The sequence below is a fragment of the Callorhinchus milii genome, unplaced genomic scaffold, assembly GCF_018977255.1.
Source record: "Callorhinchus milii isolate IMCB2004 unplaced genomic scaffold, IMCB_Cmil_1.0 Scaffold2, whole genome shotgun sequence".
Taxonomy (NCBI): domain Eukaryota; kingdom Metazoa; phylum Chordata; class Chondrichthyes; order Chimaeriformes; family Callorhinchidae; genus Callorhinchus; species Callorhinchus milii.
The window spans coordinates 92,431,110-92,450,280 of NW_024704743.1; the positions used below are offsets into that span (position 1 = coordinate 92,431,110).

Here is a 19,171-nt window from a genome sequence, read left to right on the forward strand (position 1 = left end):
GTGTTGCATTGGGAAATACTAAACATCTGAAATTTTTCAATGGAATGCTGGCTGAGCAAGGTCGAAGAAGATTTACTAATATGTGTCCTGCAAATAAATCAGTTCCAATTAAACAAAATAAGTTGGTTTAGACAGATAGTTATCGGAATTAAACATCTCACCAGGGAAATGACAGCAGAAAATTAGTATAAATAGTACAAAGAATACAAGACGTTCTGCCGAGAGACTGATAATTAAATGTAATAAATATTTAATAAGCATGAAAAGTTCAGATAACTGAAATTCACTTTTGCGGCTCATGTGAGATCCAAGGATGGAAACTTGAATCCACCCCTTGCCATATCTGAAAGTAAAGTTGATGCTGTGTTGCAGATTTTAATGGGCGCAGTGAACAATGGGGGCCTTGTAATTGGTCTGCGTTTCATGCAGCTTGCAGGCTGCTCCTTTTATTGCCTCTGTGAAAGAGTGAATGGAGAAATCATAATGATAGTGTTGCATTGCACATATCTGTGCATGACAGGGAGCCTTTGTTGCCTGACATTCCTTCTGTTTTCCTCTCCTGGAATTTAGAGTTTTAGTCTTGTCATTAACTTCACGTTAGAGATATCAAATATCGATGGACATGCTCAGATATGACTCTATAATAATAATCCTAATAATGCTTGCCTTTGGCATCACATCATTGAGACGTCTCAAAGTGTCACAGAATATATTGTAAAGTGAATTGATCGTGTATTTTTTTGGCGAGAGGTGGCAACCATTTGCGCACACCATTGTTCCACAAACAGTGGTGTATTGAGCAAACAAATAATTTTTGGAAGGGATTTTTATCCCCAGAAAGCAATGCGCCAATCGACTAACAACTAGGTTCCTACTTACTGCTTGGGAAGCAGAGGCATGTGGAGTAAGGAAACTCGCCTAAGGTTTCACCCCGCCCGGATATCGAACCTCGGTTTTCTCGTTTGCAAGCTGAGCGCGCTAAACCGCTATGCTACGGGACTCCAGACTTCACTGAGACATCAAACCCATCTATTTAAAAAAAGAAAGGAGTTTCTCCTGGTGTACTGGCCAATAGAATCATAGAATTATACGGCACAGAAGGAGGCCATTCAGCCCATTGTGTCTTTACCGGCTCTTTGAAAAGAGCAGTCCAAATCAATCCCACTTCCCCACTCTCTCCCCATAGCCCTGCAAACTTGTCCCCCCAAATAATGACCTACTTCTCTCTTAAAGGTTATTATCCAATCCTCGAGAAACAAACTTGTAAGTTCACTTCATGACTGTTTGTGGGACATTGCTGTGCACAAATTGATTGCCGCAATCACCTATAAAAATAGTCACTACACTTTTCAGTAAACGCTGTGAAAGAAGTTCAACATCATGATAAGTCTCTATAGCAAAGGCAAGTACTTTAGCTTTTTAGGAAACATTTAATTTCAATTGAAAGGATGCATACGTTTTACAACAGAATTAATGCACTATTATTATGCATAAATCTTTCTCTTGTACTGAAGTGGTACGGAGGGGAAAGATGACTGAAAGAGGTACATTTTGACCCGGACCTTGAATAAAAACGCAATGCAACCGCAATGCACAACGATCACAGAAATCATCTTCCATCCAATCTGATATAAAAATTATTCGATCAAATCTGATTTAAAATTCTCTTCTATATTGAGATTTCTAGTTTTCTATATTATGTTTGAATTCATAATTCAAGAAGACAGATTAAAATGAGTATAATTACATGACTATAAGGTAGAATTTGATGAAACAGCAACATATTGTACATGAATTGTGGCATATATTTATATCATTCAACATTAATTTCCATGATATGCAGCAAATCCAGAATTGGCACAGAATCAATATTTTGAATACTTCAGTACTTTTATGCAAAAAATATTTTTGTACACACAGCTTCTCTTCCAACCCAACCATGCTCAGTGTTGCAATCCACAGGGACACTTCTGCATCAGATTAACACAATAACAAAATTACATTTATATAGTGCCTTTCATGTCAGGAGGACGTCCCAAGGCGCTGACAATAAATGTTTTGAACACTTGTGAGTAGCACAAATCTAGCAAAAAATTTACTGCAAAACTAACTTAATATACCATATTGAGGTTCAGGGGTAAAGACTGTTTTCCACCAAGATAATTTGTTAGACTTTACAAACTCTGTGCTCACAGCTCAAAAAATGGTTTTCAGTGATTTGTGACATAAAGTGTATAAATAGCTCACAGGGATTGTGAATATTACAAAAATATTAATGCGTCTTAACATTTCTGACTTAATGTCAACCACACTAGGTTTCTCTCTTCAGTTACCTACTTAAAAGGAATAGGGAAGATTCCTGTGAATTCTGGAACCCATGCATCAATGGGATCAATCTTGATTCAATATTGTACATCTCCTGCAGATCTACATCTATAACATCAAATATAACAATAAAATAATCCAATTTAAAATGATGATGGATATTCTTTACAACTTTTTTTGCCCACATTACGTATTCCACACTGCATTTGTTCGATCTGTATTTGCATTACATTTGCATATTATGACATTCACGTCAATAATATGACATAACTTTAATTCACGTCAATAAATGGAAAATCTTTGATAAAAATCTCAAAGCAATGGTTTGTTTCTGACAGATTGATCAATGGATTTCTTGTACAGTGAAGCCCTTTTAAGAACATTCTTACTGACTACATAAAACATGTTTCGTATTTCTTCACAGATCTCTCTAATCCCAGCTATGTGATACAGTGAAATTAGAAAATTACCATAGTGTGCTGCTATTTCATTTAGTAAATTCTGTCTGACAGAACATTTTCAAAATGTGCAAAGGACATTACAATTAATGGACTCATTGCACAATGCACTGACATTTTTATTGACTTGGACTATATCTTTTGGATTGCCCGAGTTGTTTAATGTGCTTGTATGTTGCCCACACAGTGAAACCAGCAGTTGGATTCATAAATTCATAATCTCGATTCAGGTTTGCAATTGAGCTTATGTCAAACTACAATTTATTAATCTCAGCTGCTTCCAAGCAGAAGGAAGGTGTTAGCTACAAGGAAGGAAAATCAGCAGTGGCTCTACCTCTGGTTGCACTCCAGTTCAGTATTGTATTACCCCAGAGTAGCACTGGGAAATAACCATCACAGGATAACAAGACAGGTTCAGATGAAGAAGGCCCTTTGACCCATCTGAGCTAATTTTCATACCCATCACTGCATTGAACATTTTTAAATGAATCCAGTGTCCAACATTACAGGTAACCTCTTTTAGTGATTGATTGCCCTGTGTAAAGAAAAAAATCCTGGTGTCTGCTCTGAAATTGCCCTTTGAAACCCTATACCGGTGCTCTCTTGTTCTCTTGTTTCATTACATCCAAAACTATTGTTCTGGATTTACTTTTTCAATCCCATTTAAAATCTTATATACCTCTTAAAGGTATATTAAGACTCTGAGAAGACTCCTTTCAAAATAATACAATAGAAATTTACAATTATATAGTGTCTTTCCTGTTGGGATGTAGGATATCCCAAGGTCTGGGAGGATGAAAGAGGCTTGTCTAATCATAGCTCATTCCTCTATCAACAACATCAACTTGCATTTATGTAGCACCCTTCATGCAGGGCAGGTCCCAGAGCGCTTAGCAATGGCAGAGCCCAGTTCCGAGCCAGGGGGAGGGGGAAGGTGATGATAGGCACGGTTGAAAAGGAAGGTCTTCAGGGACTGAAAGGATTGCTCTTGAGGGAGCTGAAACAGACATAGTGGGCTGAGTGACCTTCTGTGCCATAAATATTTGTGGTTCTACTGTGCATCATGCTCATTGTTCTTCTCTGTGCTACCTCTGGGACCTGGGCATCATATAACTTGAACATGATTTCTGGAAATCGGACGCAATTAATTTGGCTTTATAGCCCATTATTAAAATTATTTAACCCTTAGTCATGTTTGCCTCATTTATTGCTGCCTCACACTGTTTTGATTTGGTAAGGATGAATTAACTACACTAATAGAGCTCTTTCAGCTTTAATAATAATAATCCTTGCATTTGATATAGCGCTTTTCACATCTTCTAGACGTCTCAAAGCCCTTCACAAAATATACTGTAAAGTGAATTGACTGTATATTTGTGGGCAAAGCTTTCACCTTGATAAGTTTTATTTTTTCCATGAGTACATGCACTTCCTATGTTTACTTCCTATATGCAGTGCCTTTGCATTTATCTGTACTGAATTTCATTTACTAGTTATCAGCCCATGTGCATACTCTATCAAGTCCGAAATAAGATCTTTTCTGCCTCTTCTGATTCCACAGTTCCCTCTAACTTGGTAGTACTTGCAATTTTAACTTACACTAGAACAACAACAACAACAACTTGCATTTATATAGTGTTCTCCACAGCGGGCAATGTCCCAGAGTGCTTAACAATGGTGATCACTATGTCTGAGAATCCAGGTCATTAATATATACAAGGAACAGGAGATCTCAGAACAGATCCCTGAGACTTGCCGCTTTCCTTCTTAACACCTCCCCACCTTTTGACTTTGCTCCCCCAACAGTGACCATCTGCTTCCTGCCCCCACAAAAACACATCTCCTTCCCCAGTTGATCAAGTGTTTCTTAACTAAAGTACATTATTAAAGAATGTAATGGAATCAAAATTAATAATCCTTGATTTTGATATAGTGCCTCATCACATCACTGAAATGTCTCAAAGGGCTTTGCAGGATTTACTATAAAGTGTAACTACTTTGTATTTGTAGGTGAACACAACAGCCAAGTTACACACAGCAGGTTCCTACAAACAACAACAACAAAATTACATTTGTATCGTGCTTTTCACATTGGGATGACAATCAGTGTTTCAGACCCGAGTAGGGGGTCTGAATCCGGCAGGGTGGAGGGCAGAGGGGGGGGAGGAGGGTGATCAAAGGGATGATCGAAGAGGAGAGTCTTGAGATGGGGCTTGAAGGAGGTAATAATAATAATAATAATAATAATAATAATAATAATAATAATAATAATAATCCTTGCATTTGATATAGCGCTTTTCACGTCGGGAGGACGTCCCAAAGCGCTTCACAGAATATACTGTAAAGTGAATTGACTGTATATTTGTGGGCGAACGCGGCAGCCAATTGCGCACAGCAATGTTCCACAAACAGTCGTAGATTGAAAATGACCAATTTATTATTGTTTTTGGTTTTGGAGGGATTATTATTAGGCGTGTGGAGTAAGGAAACTTGCCCAAGGTTTCGCCCTCTGCCTGGAATTGAACTCAGGTCTCTCGCTTGCAAAGCGAGTGCTCTAACCACTGAGCTACAGGACTCCAAGGTAAGGGAGGGAGCAAGGTGGAGGGACTGCAGGATGGAGTTCCAGAGGATGGGAAAAAGTGGCTGAAGGTCCGCCCGCAAAACATCCATGAAATGACAGCCATTTTATTTTCCGATTGTTTCAGTAATCTCTGAAATTCTATCTACATAGATCTCGATACAGGTGGAATGTCTTTCCTATAGTCATCAAAGCAGAGGTAATTTTACATTAATACCATTTACAAGAACAGGGTCAATCTGAAGTCCACGTGAGAGGCAGTTGGAATTTTATTCCTCATAAAATGCGGACATCTTAGTTACAATATAATATATAATGACCCTTGGTCAGAACAGAACGTAATTCTGGCAAAGGGCTGTGGATCCGAAACGTTGACTCACTTTCCTTTCTCCATAGATGCCACCTGACCTGCTGAGTGTTTCCAGCGACTTCTGTTTTTGTTTCAGATTTCCAGCACCTGCAGTATTTTGTATTTTGCACAACAAAAAGAGAAGCTCGGAAAAAAATAATCATGCACATTTTCCAACTGTTAGTATTGATTTCTCTTCATTACCATAAAATATATGTTATGTTAAAATGCGCTTACATTTTAGAAACCGGTATTGATTGTTTTTGCTAAAAATTGTAAAAACATGTTTCTTAAAGTCAAACATAAAATTGCCTTCACCAATGCAGGTACTGTTTCACACCATGAAACTGCGGTAGTGCAATGGTTATTTAGCCTTCAAGGCAAATTAGTCATCTGTATTGTAGAATTGATCCTCCAGTATTTTACATATTTATTCATAATATTCAGATGTTGTAAATTCAGAGGTATAAATTAGTCTCAAGCAGAGATTTAGGGACACTGCTGCATTTTAACTTATGATGCCAATTTGTGTGAACTGTATAGTAAGTGTCATAGATTCCTATGTTTGTGTGTTGATCAGCATTTACACTGATCTTGTGCTGATTTCTATAAATGTGAGCATAATTGGATAGTGGGGTTGAAATGAGAATTACAAACTGGAAGTCAAGTCTTCAATTGCAAATACGGACTTGAGATTCATAAAGCAACAAACCGTGATTCCCAATTGGTTCTGCATGAATTGAATGGAGTTAAAGCTATAAAATGTTTTGAAGTAACTTTATATTTCACAGTCCAAAAATCTTCCAAAATCTCTGTTCTCGTATATAATTATTGAATGCACCAAATGTATGAGAGAATTGTGATGTATCTTAGTTGGAATTGCAAAATATTTCTATGGAAGATTAAGCCTAGCTTAGTTGGTAACTCTCTTGCCACTGATTGAGGCGGTTATTGGTTCAAGCCTGACGTCAGAACTTCGAGCTCTAGGCTGACAATTTAATGCAGTGTTAGGGGAGTGTTGTATTTTTGGAGATGTCATCTTTTAGATGAGATGTAAAACTGAGGACCTGTCTGCTTGTTCTGAAAGATGAGATCCCATGACATTATTAGAAAAGAGAAGAGAATTTCTCTGGTTATCCTGGCCAACAATGTATAAAGTAAAATGTGACACAAAATTCCTTGACATCATTCATTTCATGGCTGTTTGTGGGACATTACTGTGGGCAAACTGGTTGCCACATTTGGATACAGGTGCAGTAACTAAACTTTGCAGTAACATCCTGTGAAGTAGTTTGTTTCGCCAACATGATAAGGTGCTATACCAAATGGAAGGATGTAAGGATAATTATTTTATGTAAGTTTAAGCGAGAGACCCGGGTTTGATTTCTGGCAAGACGAAACCTTGGACAAGTTTCCTTATTCCACACGCCTGATAATAATCCCTCAAGAAAAAAATAGTACAACAACAACAACAACAAGATTCCATTTATTGAGCGCCTTTCACGTCGGGAGGACATCCCAATAATAATAAAAAAATATAAAAAAATAATAATAATTTGGTCACTCAATCCACGATTGTTTGTGGGACACTGCTGCGAGCAATTTGGCTGCCGCGTTTCGCCCACAAATACACAGTCAATTCATTTCATAGCATATTTTGTGAAGTGCTTTGAGATATCTAGAAGATGTGAAAAGCGCTATATCAAATGCAAGGATTATTATTATTTTTTATTTATCAGGAGGCGCTGATTTTGTTCCATTTCCGTCTTTTTTTTCTCTCACTATTTTTCCTTTCAGGAACATATCAACTGAAAACCATTTATTAAAGAGACGCATTGTGCTGTGTATGTGGTCTCTACTGTGGAATATTTAGCTCAAAGTGGTCAGCTCCAATCTTTTCTCTTTACAGTACACTTAATGTATTTTATTCATATCAGGGAATATGATCAGGCTGCTTGCTATCATTCAAGAAAGTCAAATATTTTATGAATGTTTCTTTTTTGTTGACTTTTATAGGCAGTCACCCATTTCTGCATCTGTGAATAATTTAAAGCTTTTATTCTCCGCAGCATTTGACAGCTGAGGTTGCATTTCCTGAGATGACCATAGTATTTGACAATACTTGCTTTTCAATGTGGGTTTCTGAAGCTATCATTTCCAGACAGAATTCTATGCACCTCAGAATCTAAGTGGGTTTGATCCGAAATGTTCACTTTTTCTACAGTTTTTCATTGCTGTATTTTACAGTGTTGTTTTGTTCGCAATGATCCCAATGGGTTGCTGTAGTGTGAGGAGGAATTATTATTGTGATTAATACAGTGACAGATCTATATGTGTAGAAGGTAAATTCAGTTGTCCATTAGAGGCAGAGTGAATGCTATGTTTTGTGGTGGTGGCCGCAGTGAATGTTCAATGCTTTGGACTTTTTAAATTAACTGTTGTTTTTTGGTCAGCTGGGTAACTGACACATGCAGAAATCAATCACCATGAGTATCCAAACCAGACTGAGAGTTCCATGTGTGCCACCTAGATGTGGAAATTCCTACGTCTGCCTGAAAGGATGCACTCTGCTTACCTAATTTTGGAGAGTATTAGATGCATGTTACATTCATGTTTCAACTCCATTCCAGAGTCTCTCCACCTCGCCCCCTCCCTTGCCTCCTTAAGACAACAACAACAACAACTTGGATTTATATAGCGCTCTCCACGCCGGACGGTGCCTCAGAGCGCTTAGACCCACCTCAAGACCCTCCTCTTCGACAGTGCCTTCGATCACCCTCCTACCCCAACGCTCTCCGCCCTCTGATCCCAACCAACAGCTCAGGTGCGGGTCCCTGACTGTCAAGCGTCTTGTGATGTCCTACTGACATGAAAGGCGCTATACAAATGTAATTTCTTGTTGTTGTTATGTAGAATGCTTTGTGTGTGTAGCATCTTGGAACTTCTCAAATATTCATCTATTGCCTGCTTAATAACAACAAGAACAAAATTACATTTACAACAAAATCAACGTTTTGGACTCGAGCTGGGGGCTGGGATTGGGGAGTGTGGAGGGCAGGAGGGGAAGGAAGGCACAGTCATAGAGTAGGGTCTTGAAGGAGGCAAGGGAAGGGGAGAGGTGAAGGGACTGCGGGATGGAGTTCCAGAAGGGTGGAGGCAGAGTGGCAGAAGGCCTGCCCAGCAATGGGGGGGATGCGAAGCAGGCCGGAGTTCTCTGGTCGGAGGGAGGGAGCAGGTTGTTAGGGGGTTAGGAGGTCGGAGAGGTAGGGGTAAGTAAGGCCATTGGAGTGCTTTGAAGGTGAGGACCAGGATCTTGAACTATATCCTTTGTGTGATTGGAGTTGGGCGAGGATGGGAGTGATAGGGTCGTGGAGCCTAGTGCAGGAGAGAACACAGGTTGCAGTTCTGGATGATCTGCAGCCTGTGGAGGGAGGAGTTGAGCAGGCCAACAAGCAGGGAGTTTGCGTAATGAAGCCCAGATGTTATGAATGCGTGGGGGGGGGGCCTGCGGTGTGAGACAGTGGTGGAGCCAAGCAATGTTGCGGAGATGGGGAAGGAAGAGCATGTCATAGTACGGATATAGGGTAGAAAGGATAGTTGAGAGTCAAACAAGATGCCAAGGTTCCAGACTGGTTTAGTAAGGAGGATGGTGATGCTATCAGCACCTGAGGTGTTGAGGCACTGACAGAAGCCAATCAAGAGAGGCTCTGTCTTGTTGTCGTTCAACTGTAGAAAATTACCTTTCATCCAGAACTTGATGTTGACCTCACATCTACAACCTTCTGAGGTAGTGACTTCCAAAACCATTTTTGTTGCAAAATTTTTCCGATTTTACTCTTAACTGGCTCTAATTTTAAAATGGTACCCTCTTGTTCCTACCACAGGGAAAGTTTTCTATCTTCCTTGTCAAATTTTTTTTATATAACTGTAAGTACTAAAGTTTGCCCAACTCTGTTCTGGTAAACCTGCACTGTACCCTTCCAAGGCCAATCAATACATCTTTCCTGAGCTGTGGTGCTCAAAATTGAATACAATACTCCAGTTGACATCTGACAATGTCCAGATAGAGGACTGTGCTTTCTCCACATGCCATGATTTATGATTTACTCATGTTCCCGAAGGTTGTGCAGACATTGGGCCGTATTGCCCTGATTAGCGCTTTGGGACGTCCTCCCGATGTGAAAGGCGCTCTATAAATGTAATTCTGTTGTTGTTGTTGTTGTTGATGAAACTAAAGTTATTCAGTTATTACCAGCTAAGCAATGTGGTACCCATGTTCGAGAAAAATACATCACCATCACTGAACAATAATTATTATCTCAACTTTTGAGATTTCTCAAAGCTATTTGAATGAATGAATGAATGAATAAATGAATCTCTCAGCTTGCCCTCTCATTGCCAGGCTTCAGACCATGCTTCAGACCATCAGACCACACCTCTTCGACCATGCGTACGGTCACACCTCCCTCCTCTCTCTGGCTCAGCATCAAGCTCCACCATTGTTAAGCATTCTTTGACACTACACGACATGAAGGGACAATATAAATGAAAGTTGCTGTGGTTGGCTATTTGGTTGTGAGATGGGTTGTTAGTGGGCAATGTTCCAGAGATGATACTAGATGCCAGGTGGGCAAAGATGTATTTATTTACATAGAGGATAGCAACAGCTGGAATAAGTTAACAGAAAGTGTTTAGATGCCCGCCCAATAGATTGATTGAAGAAACAGTTTAATGCTGTAATAGGAATAACATAGGGTGGGCATTTGCTTGATATTAGATTTTCGATACCAGGCTAATTTCAGAATTAGGTATTTTTTGTTATCCCAACCAATCATTTTATTTGACACACTGTCTCCAACTTCTTGATTCAGAAATTGGTGCACAATAAGTGGTAGAAGAGTTAGGTTATCACATTCAAAAAACATCAATTAGCAGGCCAAAGAGGAACGATCATGAATAATTAAATTTTAGGCATGAATCAGCCCAGAGAGAGGGTGAGAAGCTTCCCTTGTACACACATTATTTCTCATTTGATGTAATAAAAAGTAAATTAAGTTAAAATTTAAATTGATTACATTATTATTAGGATTCTATATCCCAAGATATTTAATTCATTTGATGAATCATTAATAATGAAGACATTTGTCCTAATTATTTCTTTGAAACAGCAAAAGCTTCCCATTTGCTCTATTCAATCTTGTTGATTTCAAGATCCTCATCCTCACTTACAAGGCCATTCACGGCCTTGCTCCCTCCTACCTCTCCAACCTACTATCCCCCTACCTACCTGCCCGTACCCTCCGTTCCTCTGGCTCCGGTCTGCTCCACGTCCCACACCCCAACCGCCCTACCATCGGTGGTCGGGCCTTCAGCCTCTCAGCCCCCAGGCTCTGGAACTCCATCCCCCAGTGCCTTTGCCTTGCTTCCTCCCTTTCCTCCTTCAAGGCCGGTCTCAAAACCTTTCTCTTTGACCGTGCCTTCAGCTCCCCTCTCGACTCTCTTCCCCCTCCTCGCTCCCTCCCTTCCCTCCCCTCACCCTGACCATTTCCCCCCTCCTTGCTCCCTCCCTTCCCTCCCCTCACCCTGACCATTTCCCCCTTCCTCGCTCCCTCCCTTCCCTCCCCTCACCCTGACCATTTCCCCCCTGCTCGGGTCATGACCCAACTGTGCAGCGCCTTGGGACGTCCTCCTGATGTGAAAGGCGCTTTATAAATGGAATCTTGTTGTTGTTGTTGTTGTAACAGAGGGACATAGGATATACAGCACCTGAACAACAAACATATTTTTTTTAAAAATCATAGGCTATTCCATCCCTCATAGCCCTTAATCAAATTCTAAACAATTATCTATTCGATTCCTTCTTGAATAGGGTGAGATAATCTGCCAACATCATCTCTTTGTGTAGTCCATTACACATACATATATATTATATATTTTACATAAACGATTGTTTGTAGTACACTGCTATGCGTAATTGGTTGCCGTGTTTCCCTCACAAATTCATTTGGCAGTATATTCTGTGAAGTGCTTTGAGACATCTCAATGATGTCTAATAATTGTATAAATGATTATTATAATTATTAATAGTTATATTATTAATTAATAATCTTATCAACAACATGAAAAGGCGCTATATCAAATGCAAAGATTATTATTACCTTTGCTACTCTCTATAGTGATTGAACTGTCTTCAGATTCTCTCTTCTAAGTAGGAGTATGTGTCTGTGTTGTGGTTGTGTCCGTGTAACAACAACAACATTTACATTTGTATAGCATCTTTCACATCAGGACGAAAGTGTGATACACTTCAGAAAGAGAATATTAAAGTTCATAGGGAGTGAGCGAGAGAGTGGGATTAGGCTACACAACTCATGTGCAGAACAAAACATCAACTTGATGGGCCTAATGGCTTGTTTTTACATAATATTCTATGATAAAATGTGATAAGAAAACAGTTTGCAGCTCTCCTATTTCTAAAGGGAAGATTTCACTGTTTTAGCGTATTTTGCAAAATATTTTTCTGTGTTTATATAAAAAGAAGCACTCACTAACACCATAGGTGAGAAATGCAATGATAATTATAGGAATAACACATACTCTGTCTTTGACCCGTGCAATTTAATCATGAACAATACCTTTTTAAAGTGTCAATTGCATACTATGCTCAAAATCATTATGTTAGAAAATTACAGGCTATGCACTGCTGGAACCTTTCCTTCTTTAAAGGAAATGGTACCTCACCAGATGAAAAAGGCCCTTCAGCTCATTTGATCTCACCCTTTAAGAAAACCTACCCTAACCATCACATCATCGAGTTGTTTTCTAAATGTATCTGGGGTCCTGATGTCAATTATCCTTCCTCGTGATTTTTCCAATCATTAATTACGTGGAGTCCTGTAGCTCAGTGGTTAGAGCACTCGCTTTGCAAGTGAAAGATCTGAGTTCAATTCCAGGCAGGGCGAAACCTTGGGCAAGTTTCCTTACTCCACACGCCTAATAATAATCTCTCCAAAACAAAAAACAATGATAAATTGGTCATTTTCAATCCATGATTGTTTGTGGGACATTGCTGTGCGCAATTGGCTGCCGCGTTCGCCCACAAATATACAGTCAATTCACTTTACAGTGTGTTCTGTGAAGCGCTTTGGGACGTCCTCCTGACGTGAAAAGCGCTATATCAAATGCAAGGATTATTATTATTATTATTATTAATTACTTTCTAGGTAAAGAAATACTTCTTGGCGTTTGTCATAAAATTACTCTTTACAACTCCAAACCTGTGTCCTCTTGTTCTACTGTCTCCAATAGCACTAACAGTACAGCCAGTGTAAATTAAGACTCAAAGAGAGTTGAAAACAAGGATGGACCAGAGACGGCAAACATATTACATATTACAGTGTATTCTAATAGTGCATCCAATAGTAATACTCTGGGTTCACGTTTCCCATTTAAAATCTTTTTACCTCTATAAAGTACCCTCTAAGGTGTCTCCTTTGAACATTGAAGAGCCTCAGCTTGTCTAATTGTTGCTTGTGGGTCATTTCTCTGACACTGGGAATTATCCTCTTTGCTCTTCTCTGCAGTTCCTCTTGGGCCTGGAAAGCCCCCTTATGTTGTGGCGAACTGAACTAAAATTCAATACTCTAAGAGTAGCCCAGAGTATGACTTGTGCGGAACTGAACATAACTGATTTGGCAGTGGAGCTCAGCATCCTGTTTGCTTTGTTTCTTGCTTTAAAGCCAAATTATGACTGGGAGCATTCCAGAGTGCTTAATGTTGGAATAGGAGACCCTCAGCAGATTAAAATATTTGTGCTTTAATCATCTCCCAGTCAACAACAACAACAAGATTCCATTTATAGAGAGCCTTTCACATCAGGAGGACGTCCCAAGGCGCTGTACAGTTGAGTCAGGACCCGAGCAGGGGGGAAATGGTCAGGGTGAGGGAAGGGAGGGAACAAGGAGGGGGTAGAGAGTCGAGAGGGGAGCTGAAGGCACGGTCAAAGAGAAAGGTCTTAAGACCGGCCTTGAAGGAGGAAAGGGAGGAAGCGGCAAAGGCACTGGGGGATGGAGTTCCAGATTCCTAAGTGCACTGAAGATTCTGAAATGCTACTTAGCTTTAACCATATTATTCCACTCAAGATTTCCTCAAATAAACTCATGCAATTTAGTCATGTTCATTAGCTACCCTATTGTCTTCCATAAATCCATTATAGCAATATACTAATTACTTTTCATTTCTTTGCTACTTGCTGGTAACATTATTTTCCAATCTGCTTCCTGGTGCTGCAGTGCTAATTTAATGACCTGAGTAAGAATCCACTGCACCAACCATCAGCCAATTACAAACGGAAATTTTGTCCTGGCGAACAATTCCCTAAACTTCATAGCTGTTTGTGGAACATTGCTGTGCACAAATTGGCTACCTCAATCACCTAAAAATAAGCAGTCACTGCACTTTACAGTATAACATGAAGGGTTATTTAAATCTGTGACCCTACTGTGAAGTATGATTGACACAAGTTTGCTTTTAATAGTAAAATTTAATAAAAGATTAGCAAGGTTATACATAATAAAAAATATACGTTTCATCAATACAAATTAATGCTTACGATGGGTAGTAATAAAATTAATGCTTACAACGGGTAAGATAATCAAATTACTGCTTAGGACGGGTTAGTAAAGTTGAATGCAATGGGTTGATCAGATCAGTATATGGTTTTAATGTAGGAATCGGCTTGTTAACTTGCGTCGATCCATGTTGATTGTCATATATCCCTCTTTCTTTGAGATTGGTTGCTCCATTCCCAAACTCAGCTCTTCTCTTTAAGCTCAGTTCTTCTCCCTTCATTGAGAATTATCCTTACAATTGTACATTGTAAAGATGTACACATCGAGCTTGTCAAGATATCTGGAGTTTAGCTTTACTAAAACATCTTTTTAGTCAGATAGTCTCCTCCTGTTATCAATATTCACAGTTATCAACATCCTTGCCTTTATTAAAATTCCAGCAGTTTGTTTCAAACAAGTCTGAGTACCACATATTTAATGTCTATTGTGTAGCAAATAACAATGTCTTATCAACGATGTTGTTGAAACTTTGCATTCAGTAAATATGCTTCCACTGCCTTTGGCCTTCATGCATTTGCAGCTTTTCTGAAGCAAACAGAACCATGAGGCTCTGCAATTTTCCTTTGGTCAACTCAAGACAACTCAGAATTCTGGGATTGCTTACAATCCCTCCTCTCTTGGGTCAAGCTCAAGGCTCAAGGCTCATTATTATCATCAAATCTTCACGACTCCCTTTTACCTTAACTATCACATCAATCCTTTCAACCCATTTTAGCATTTGAGAGGTGAATTGTTTATGGAATGCTTAACATCAGATTTCTTGAATTTTCTTTTAAACATACAAATACAGCAAATCATTATCAGTAATATCATGCTTGACACAAACTGTACTAACACAAAAAAATGTGTTAAAAAGATCCTCCAAGTGTTATTTCAGACTCCTTTGTCTGCAGGCTTTGAGTATTTATGCAATAGTAATAGGAGTCATTTAATATCCTCCTATTTTGGACATGTGTTTTGGTATAAGGCAAAAATGTGTGACTGGGTAGGTCAAATTATGTTATTCAAACGTAGTTTCTGTGATGACCACACCATATTGTCCATTTTCATTATACACTAATCCCGTGCGACTACTTTCTACTTAATATTGACAGTCTGGTTTAAGAATGCCTGAGCATTATCTCTTCCAAGGCTTGTTATTCGACCTTTGGCACAGTAATTTGTTCTATTTAACAGTTTTTTTTATACAGCAGCAATTCCCAAAAGAGGTTTATATGTTCATATAATATAAATACATTAACTACAGATTCCTTACAATGAAAAGGGCTTTGAGACATCCTCCTGATGTGAAAGGCACAATACCAAATGTAAGGATTTTTTTTTCTTTTGTACTTTGAACTGCTTTATATAAACAATATGGTGCAGAATTGTACCTTTCCTGTGGATATGTAAATCGCTTTTCTTTGTATATATGTATTAAAAATAGAAGTTGAAAGGGTCCTTATTTTATTTTATTGTCATTTGAGCTTTTGGGACATTCCTGGGTGCAATTGGGATGCAACATTCGCCTACAAATACACAGTCACTCTGCTTCACCATAAATCCTGCGAAGCTCTTTGAGACGTCCACCGGATATGAAAGGCACTAACCCAATTCTGTGTCTGAGACCAGCCAAGAAAGAATTGTGAATAGATGAGAAAGTCCCAGTTAGTGCTACCAATGTGACTGGAATTAATCAGTAAGGTGCATGTTTACAAAGGGACAAGACAGAAATTGTTCAGTTAGTTCACTATCTGAAGTGAGATAATTTGTGTCCAGTCCATAAGATGATCAGGAGACCTGACAGACAACTCATGAATGATATTAATAATAATCCTTGCATTTGATACAAGCTTTTTCACGTCTTCTAGAGGTCTCAAAGCGCTTCACAGAATAGATTGTAAAGTGAATTGACTGTATTTTTGTCGGCGAAACGTGGAAGCCAACTGCGCACAGCAGTGTCCCACAAACAGTCGTGGACTGAGTGACCAAATTCTTATTGTTTTTTTTTCTTGAGGGATTATTATCTGGTGTGTGGAGTAAGGAAACTTGCCCAAGGATTCAACCTGCTGGGAATTGAACCCAGGTCTCTCGCTTACGAGGCAAGTGCTCTAACCACTGAGCTACAGGACACATTGCATATAACTTTGGCAAATCTAGTGTCAGTCCATGTGAAATTTCTGCTGAGTTGTGTTGCCCACCAGGAAGCTAATAAGGAGTTCTTGGTGCCTGCCATTTGTCTAGTGAGGGCTCAACCCTGCACTTGTCGGATGTCAAATGACCAACTGGGGATTATCCTCCGAGGTGAGTGGGAAGAGGAAAGATGGCCAATAGTGTAATCAAAAATGTACAATGTGGTTCTATCTTTATCATCTATGCCTGCAGCGTTCCAAACAACTGGATCATGTACTCCACTCATTTTTCTTTCTCCAAACAGAACAAATTCAGTTCTGCAAACCTTTGCCAAAAACTTACAGCCTTTTATTCCAAGTATGCCTTGTACTTTTCTCTAAAGCCATTCCATTGCATTAATTCACTCTTAAGTTAGAGTGCACAAAACCCAACATAATATTCCAAATGCAACTTCATCAACAATTCACACATAATAAATTAGTGACTGAATTTACTATTGAGTAATGCACAGTCAGGCATGATTCCAAATTAGAAAGTAACACTAAAAATACCATCATAACGCACGCCAATAGTTTCATAAGCAAATGCAATGTTGAGAGGTGCAAGTAGATCAAGGCACTGTAACTACTGGCAGCTTGAAAAAAATATTAGATACCACAAATGAAGTGGTGCATACAAATATATTTGCTGTTTATGAAAAGATATAGATGAATTATGAACTCAGCCATGGTCTAATGGAGTGGTGGAACAGTCTTGAGGGGCTGAACGGTCCACCTGTTCCTATGATCTTATGCTCCTAACTATAAAAGATTCAAAGAAGGTCATCAGAGGTGACATTATGTTTTGGAGCATTATTCTATGAAGAGAGGCTAAGGAAGATACATCTATTCTCATTAAAAAAAATTAAGAGAGGAATCAATACTATGAACGTGCAAAATCAGGATAGGAGAACCAGAGGACACAATTTCAGTTAAAGTAACAAGAAAATAATTTCTTAATATTCAAAACCATTGACTTATGGAATAAGTCTGAGCATAGATACGTTTCAGTGAAAACATCAGTTCTTCAGTTCTTGAGCAAGGAAATAATAGAGGGACAGGTTTGGTTTTAAAATAAGAGAAAGGTTATAAATGGTCAAACTGACAAGTTAGTTAATAGTACAGTCATTCTTGTTTATTGTAATGGGCCATTGTCATAATTCACAGTTGCATATTAAACTCACAGAGATGATTAAAATCTGATGAGTAGCTGTAAAAGTATATTGATGGTTTGTTTAAATTATCTGCAAGTTCATGTACATCAGATTCTGATCAAAAATGTACCACTCAGCTCCTTGGGATGCGTGCCCGATGTGGAAGACTCCATATAAATGCTATTTGTTGTTGTTGCAAGGTATCAACGTGTATGTGTATTTCCATCTTTTAACGTGTGTGAGTGTGTGGGAGGGAAGTCTGTGAATTAAAGCGGTGAGAGCAGTAGATGGTGGTAAATTTGGATTAAGGAGGTTGCATGAGTGGATTAAAATCAAACAATATGAAGGGCAATTCAATTTGTATTTGGCGGATCATTTATCTTTGACCTCTGGATATTTGAAGCGATCGCCTAGAAACACACAGTTACTACACTTTATAGCAAATCCTGTGAAGTACTTTGCTTTCCCCATGTGAAAAGCACTACAACAATTCAAGGATTATTATTATTCCAAGTAACGATCATATTGTATTACTCACACCCTTTCAGAGTTATCGCTGACAAACAAAATCAGATTTGGATTTATCATTATAAACCTCAGTTTAAGATTATGAACAATTCCATCATGTCTCCTAGGGATGGAGCTCTTCTACAATAGTTGCTGCAGCTAAGTGGCCATCTCTGACATTCTGACGTCTCCGTAAGCATGATCATTTAGTTTGTATTTTCCTGAAATCTATTTGATCAAAATCATTCATAATTATGAAACCCTCTAACAGATCCCTTGTAACCTTTCATGTTCCGTTGCACTTGGTTTGGGATATTTTAAATGAGAAACCCTGAAGTCATGATTTTCAAGCTTTAAGGATATCATCTTCCCAAACAGATTGCTATATAACTGTTGGTGGAAGGGCTGTTTGCTATGAGTGGAACTGATTGTACAGCTTATTTTACAAGTGTAAAACAGGGTGCTTCTTCACATTGATGGAGTTGTGAAATGGTGCCTCTTTCACTAACTGATTGCAATGTAATTCAAAACTGGCATCTGCAGTCTGTTTTGGAAAAGAAAACTCAGAATCACAGAGATGTTAATGCTAACAGAAATTGGCATGAATCAAACCCCAAACTGAAAAAGATCTGACTGGGCTTTCAAGAAATAAGTGGCAAAATATCTGATCACCATGCAAATGGTTTTCTGAATACGAGTATGTGTGGCAGAGCATTATGTTTGAAAACATAAGTGGTAATCCAAATCTCACAACTGAAATAAAACTGGGAATGGGCCTAAAATAGACTTTTCCTGATGGTGCCTGTACCATATATCAGTCTGTTTATGTATGGCAGCATTTCTCTGGTCATTTATCATGTGAATAATTGGTCTGTAGCAAGAGCCACAGAATATAGGTAAATTAATTCTTGCACCCGAGTTGGAATGTTGCCAGTTCAAGCCCCAATTTGGGATTTTGAGCTCATAGTTTGCACTTTTGTGCATTGCTAGGGGAGTGCGGCATTGTCAGACGTGGCTGTC

General features: G+C 38.9%; 1 non-coding gene across 1 annotated transcript; it reads right to left on the bottom strand.

Moving 5' to 3' along the window:
- Window positions 1–16,380: 16,380 nt before the first annotated feature.
- Window positions 16,381–16,452, bottom strand: trnat-cgu. Its single transcript has one exon. It is a non-coding gene; the product is annotated as a tRNA-Thr (tRNA).
- Between the last annotated feature and the right edge of the window lie 2,719 nt (window positions 16,453–19,171).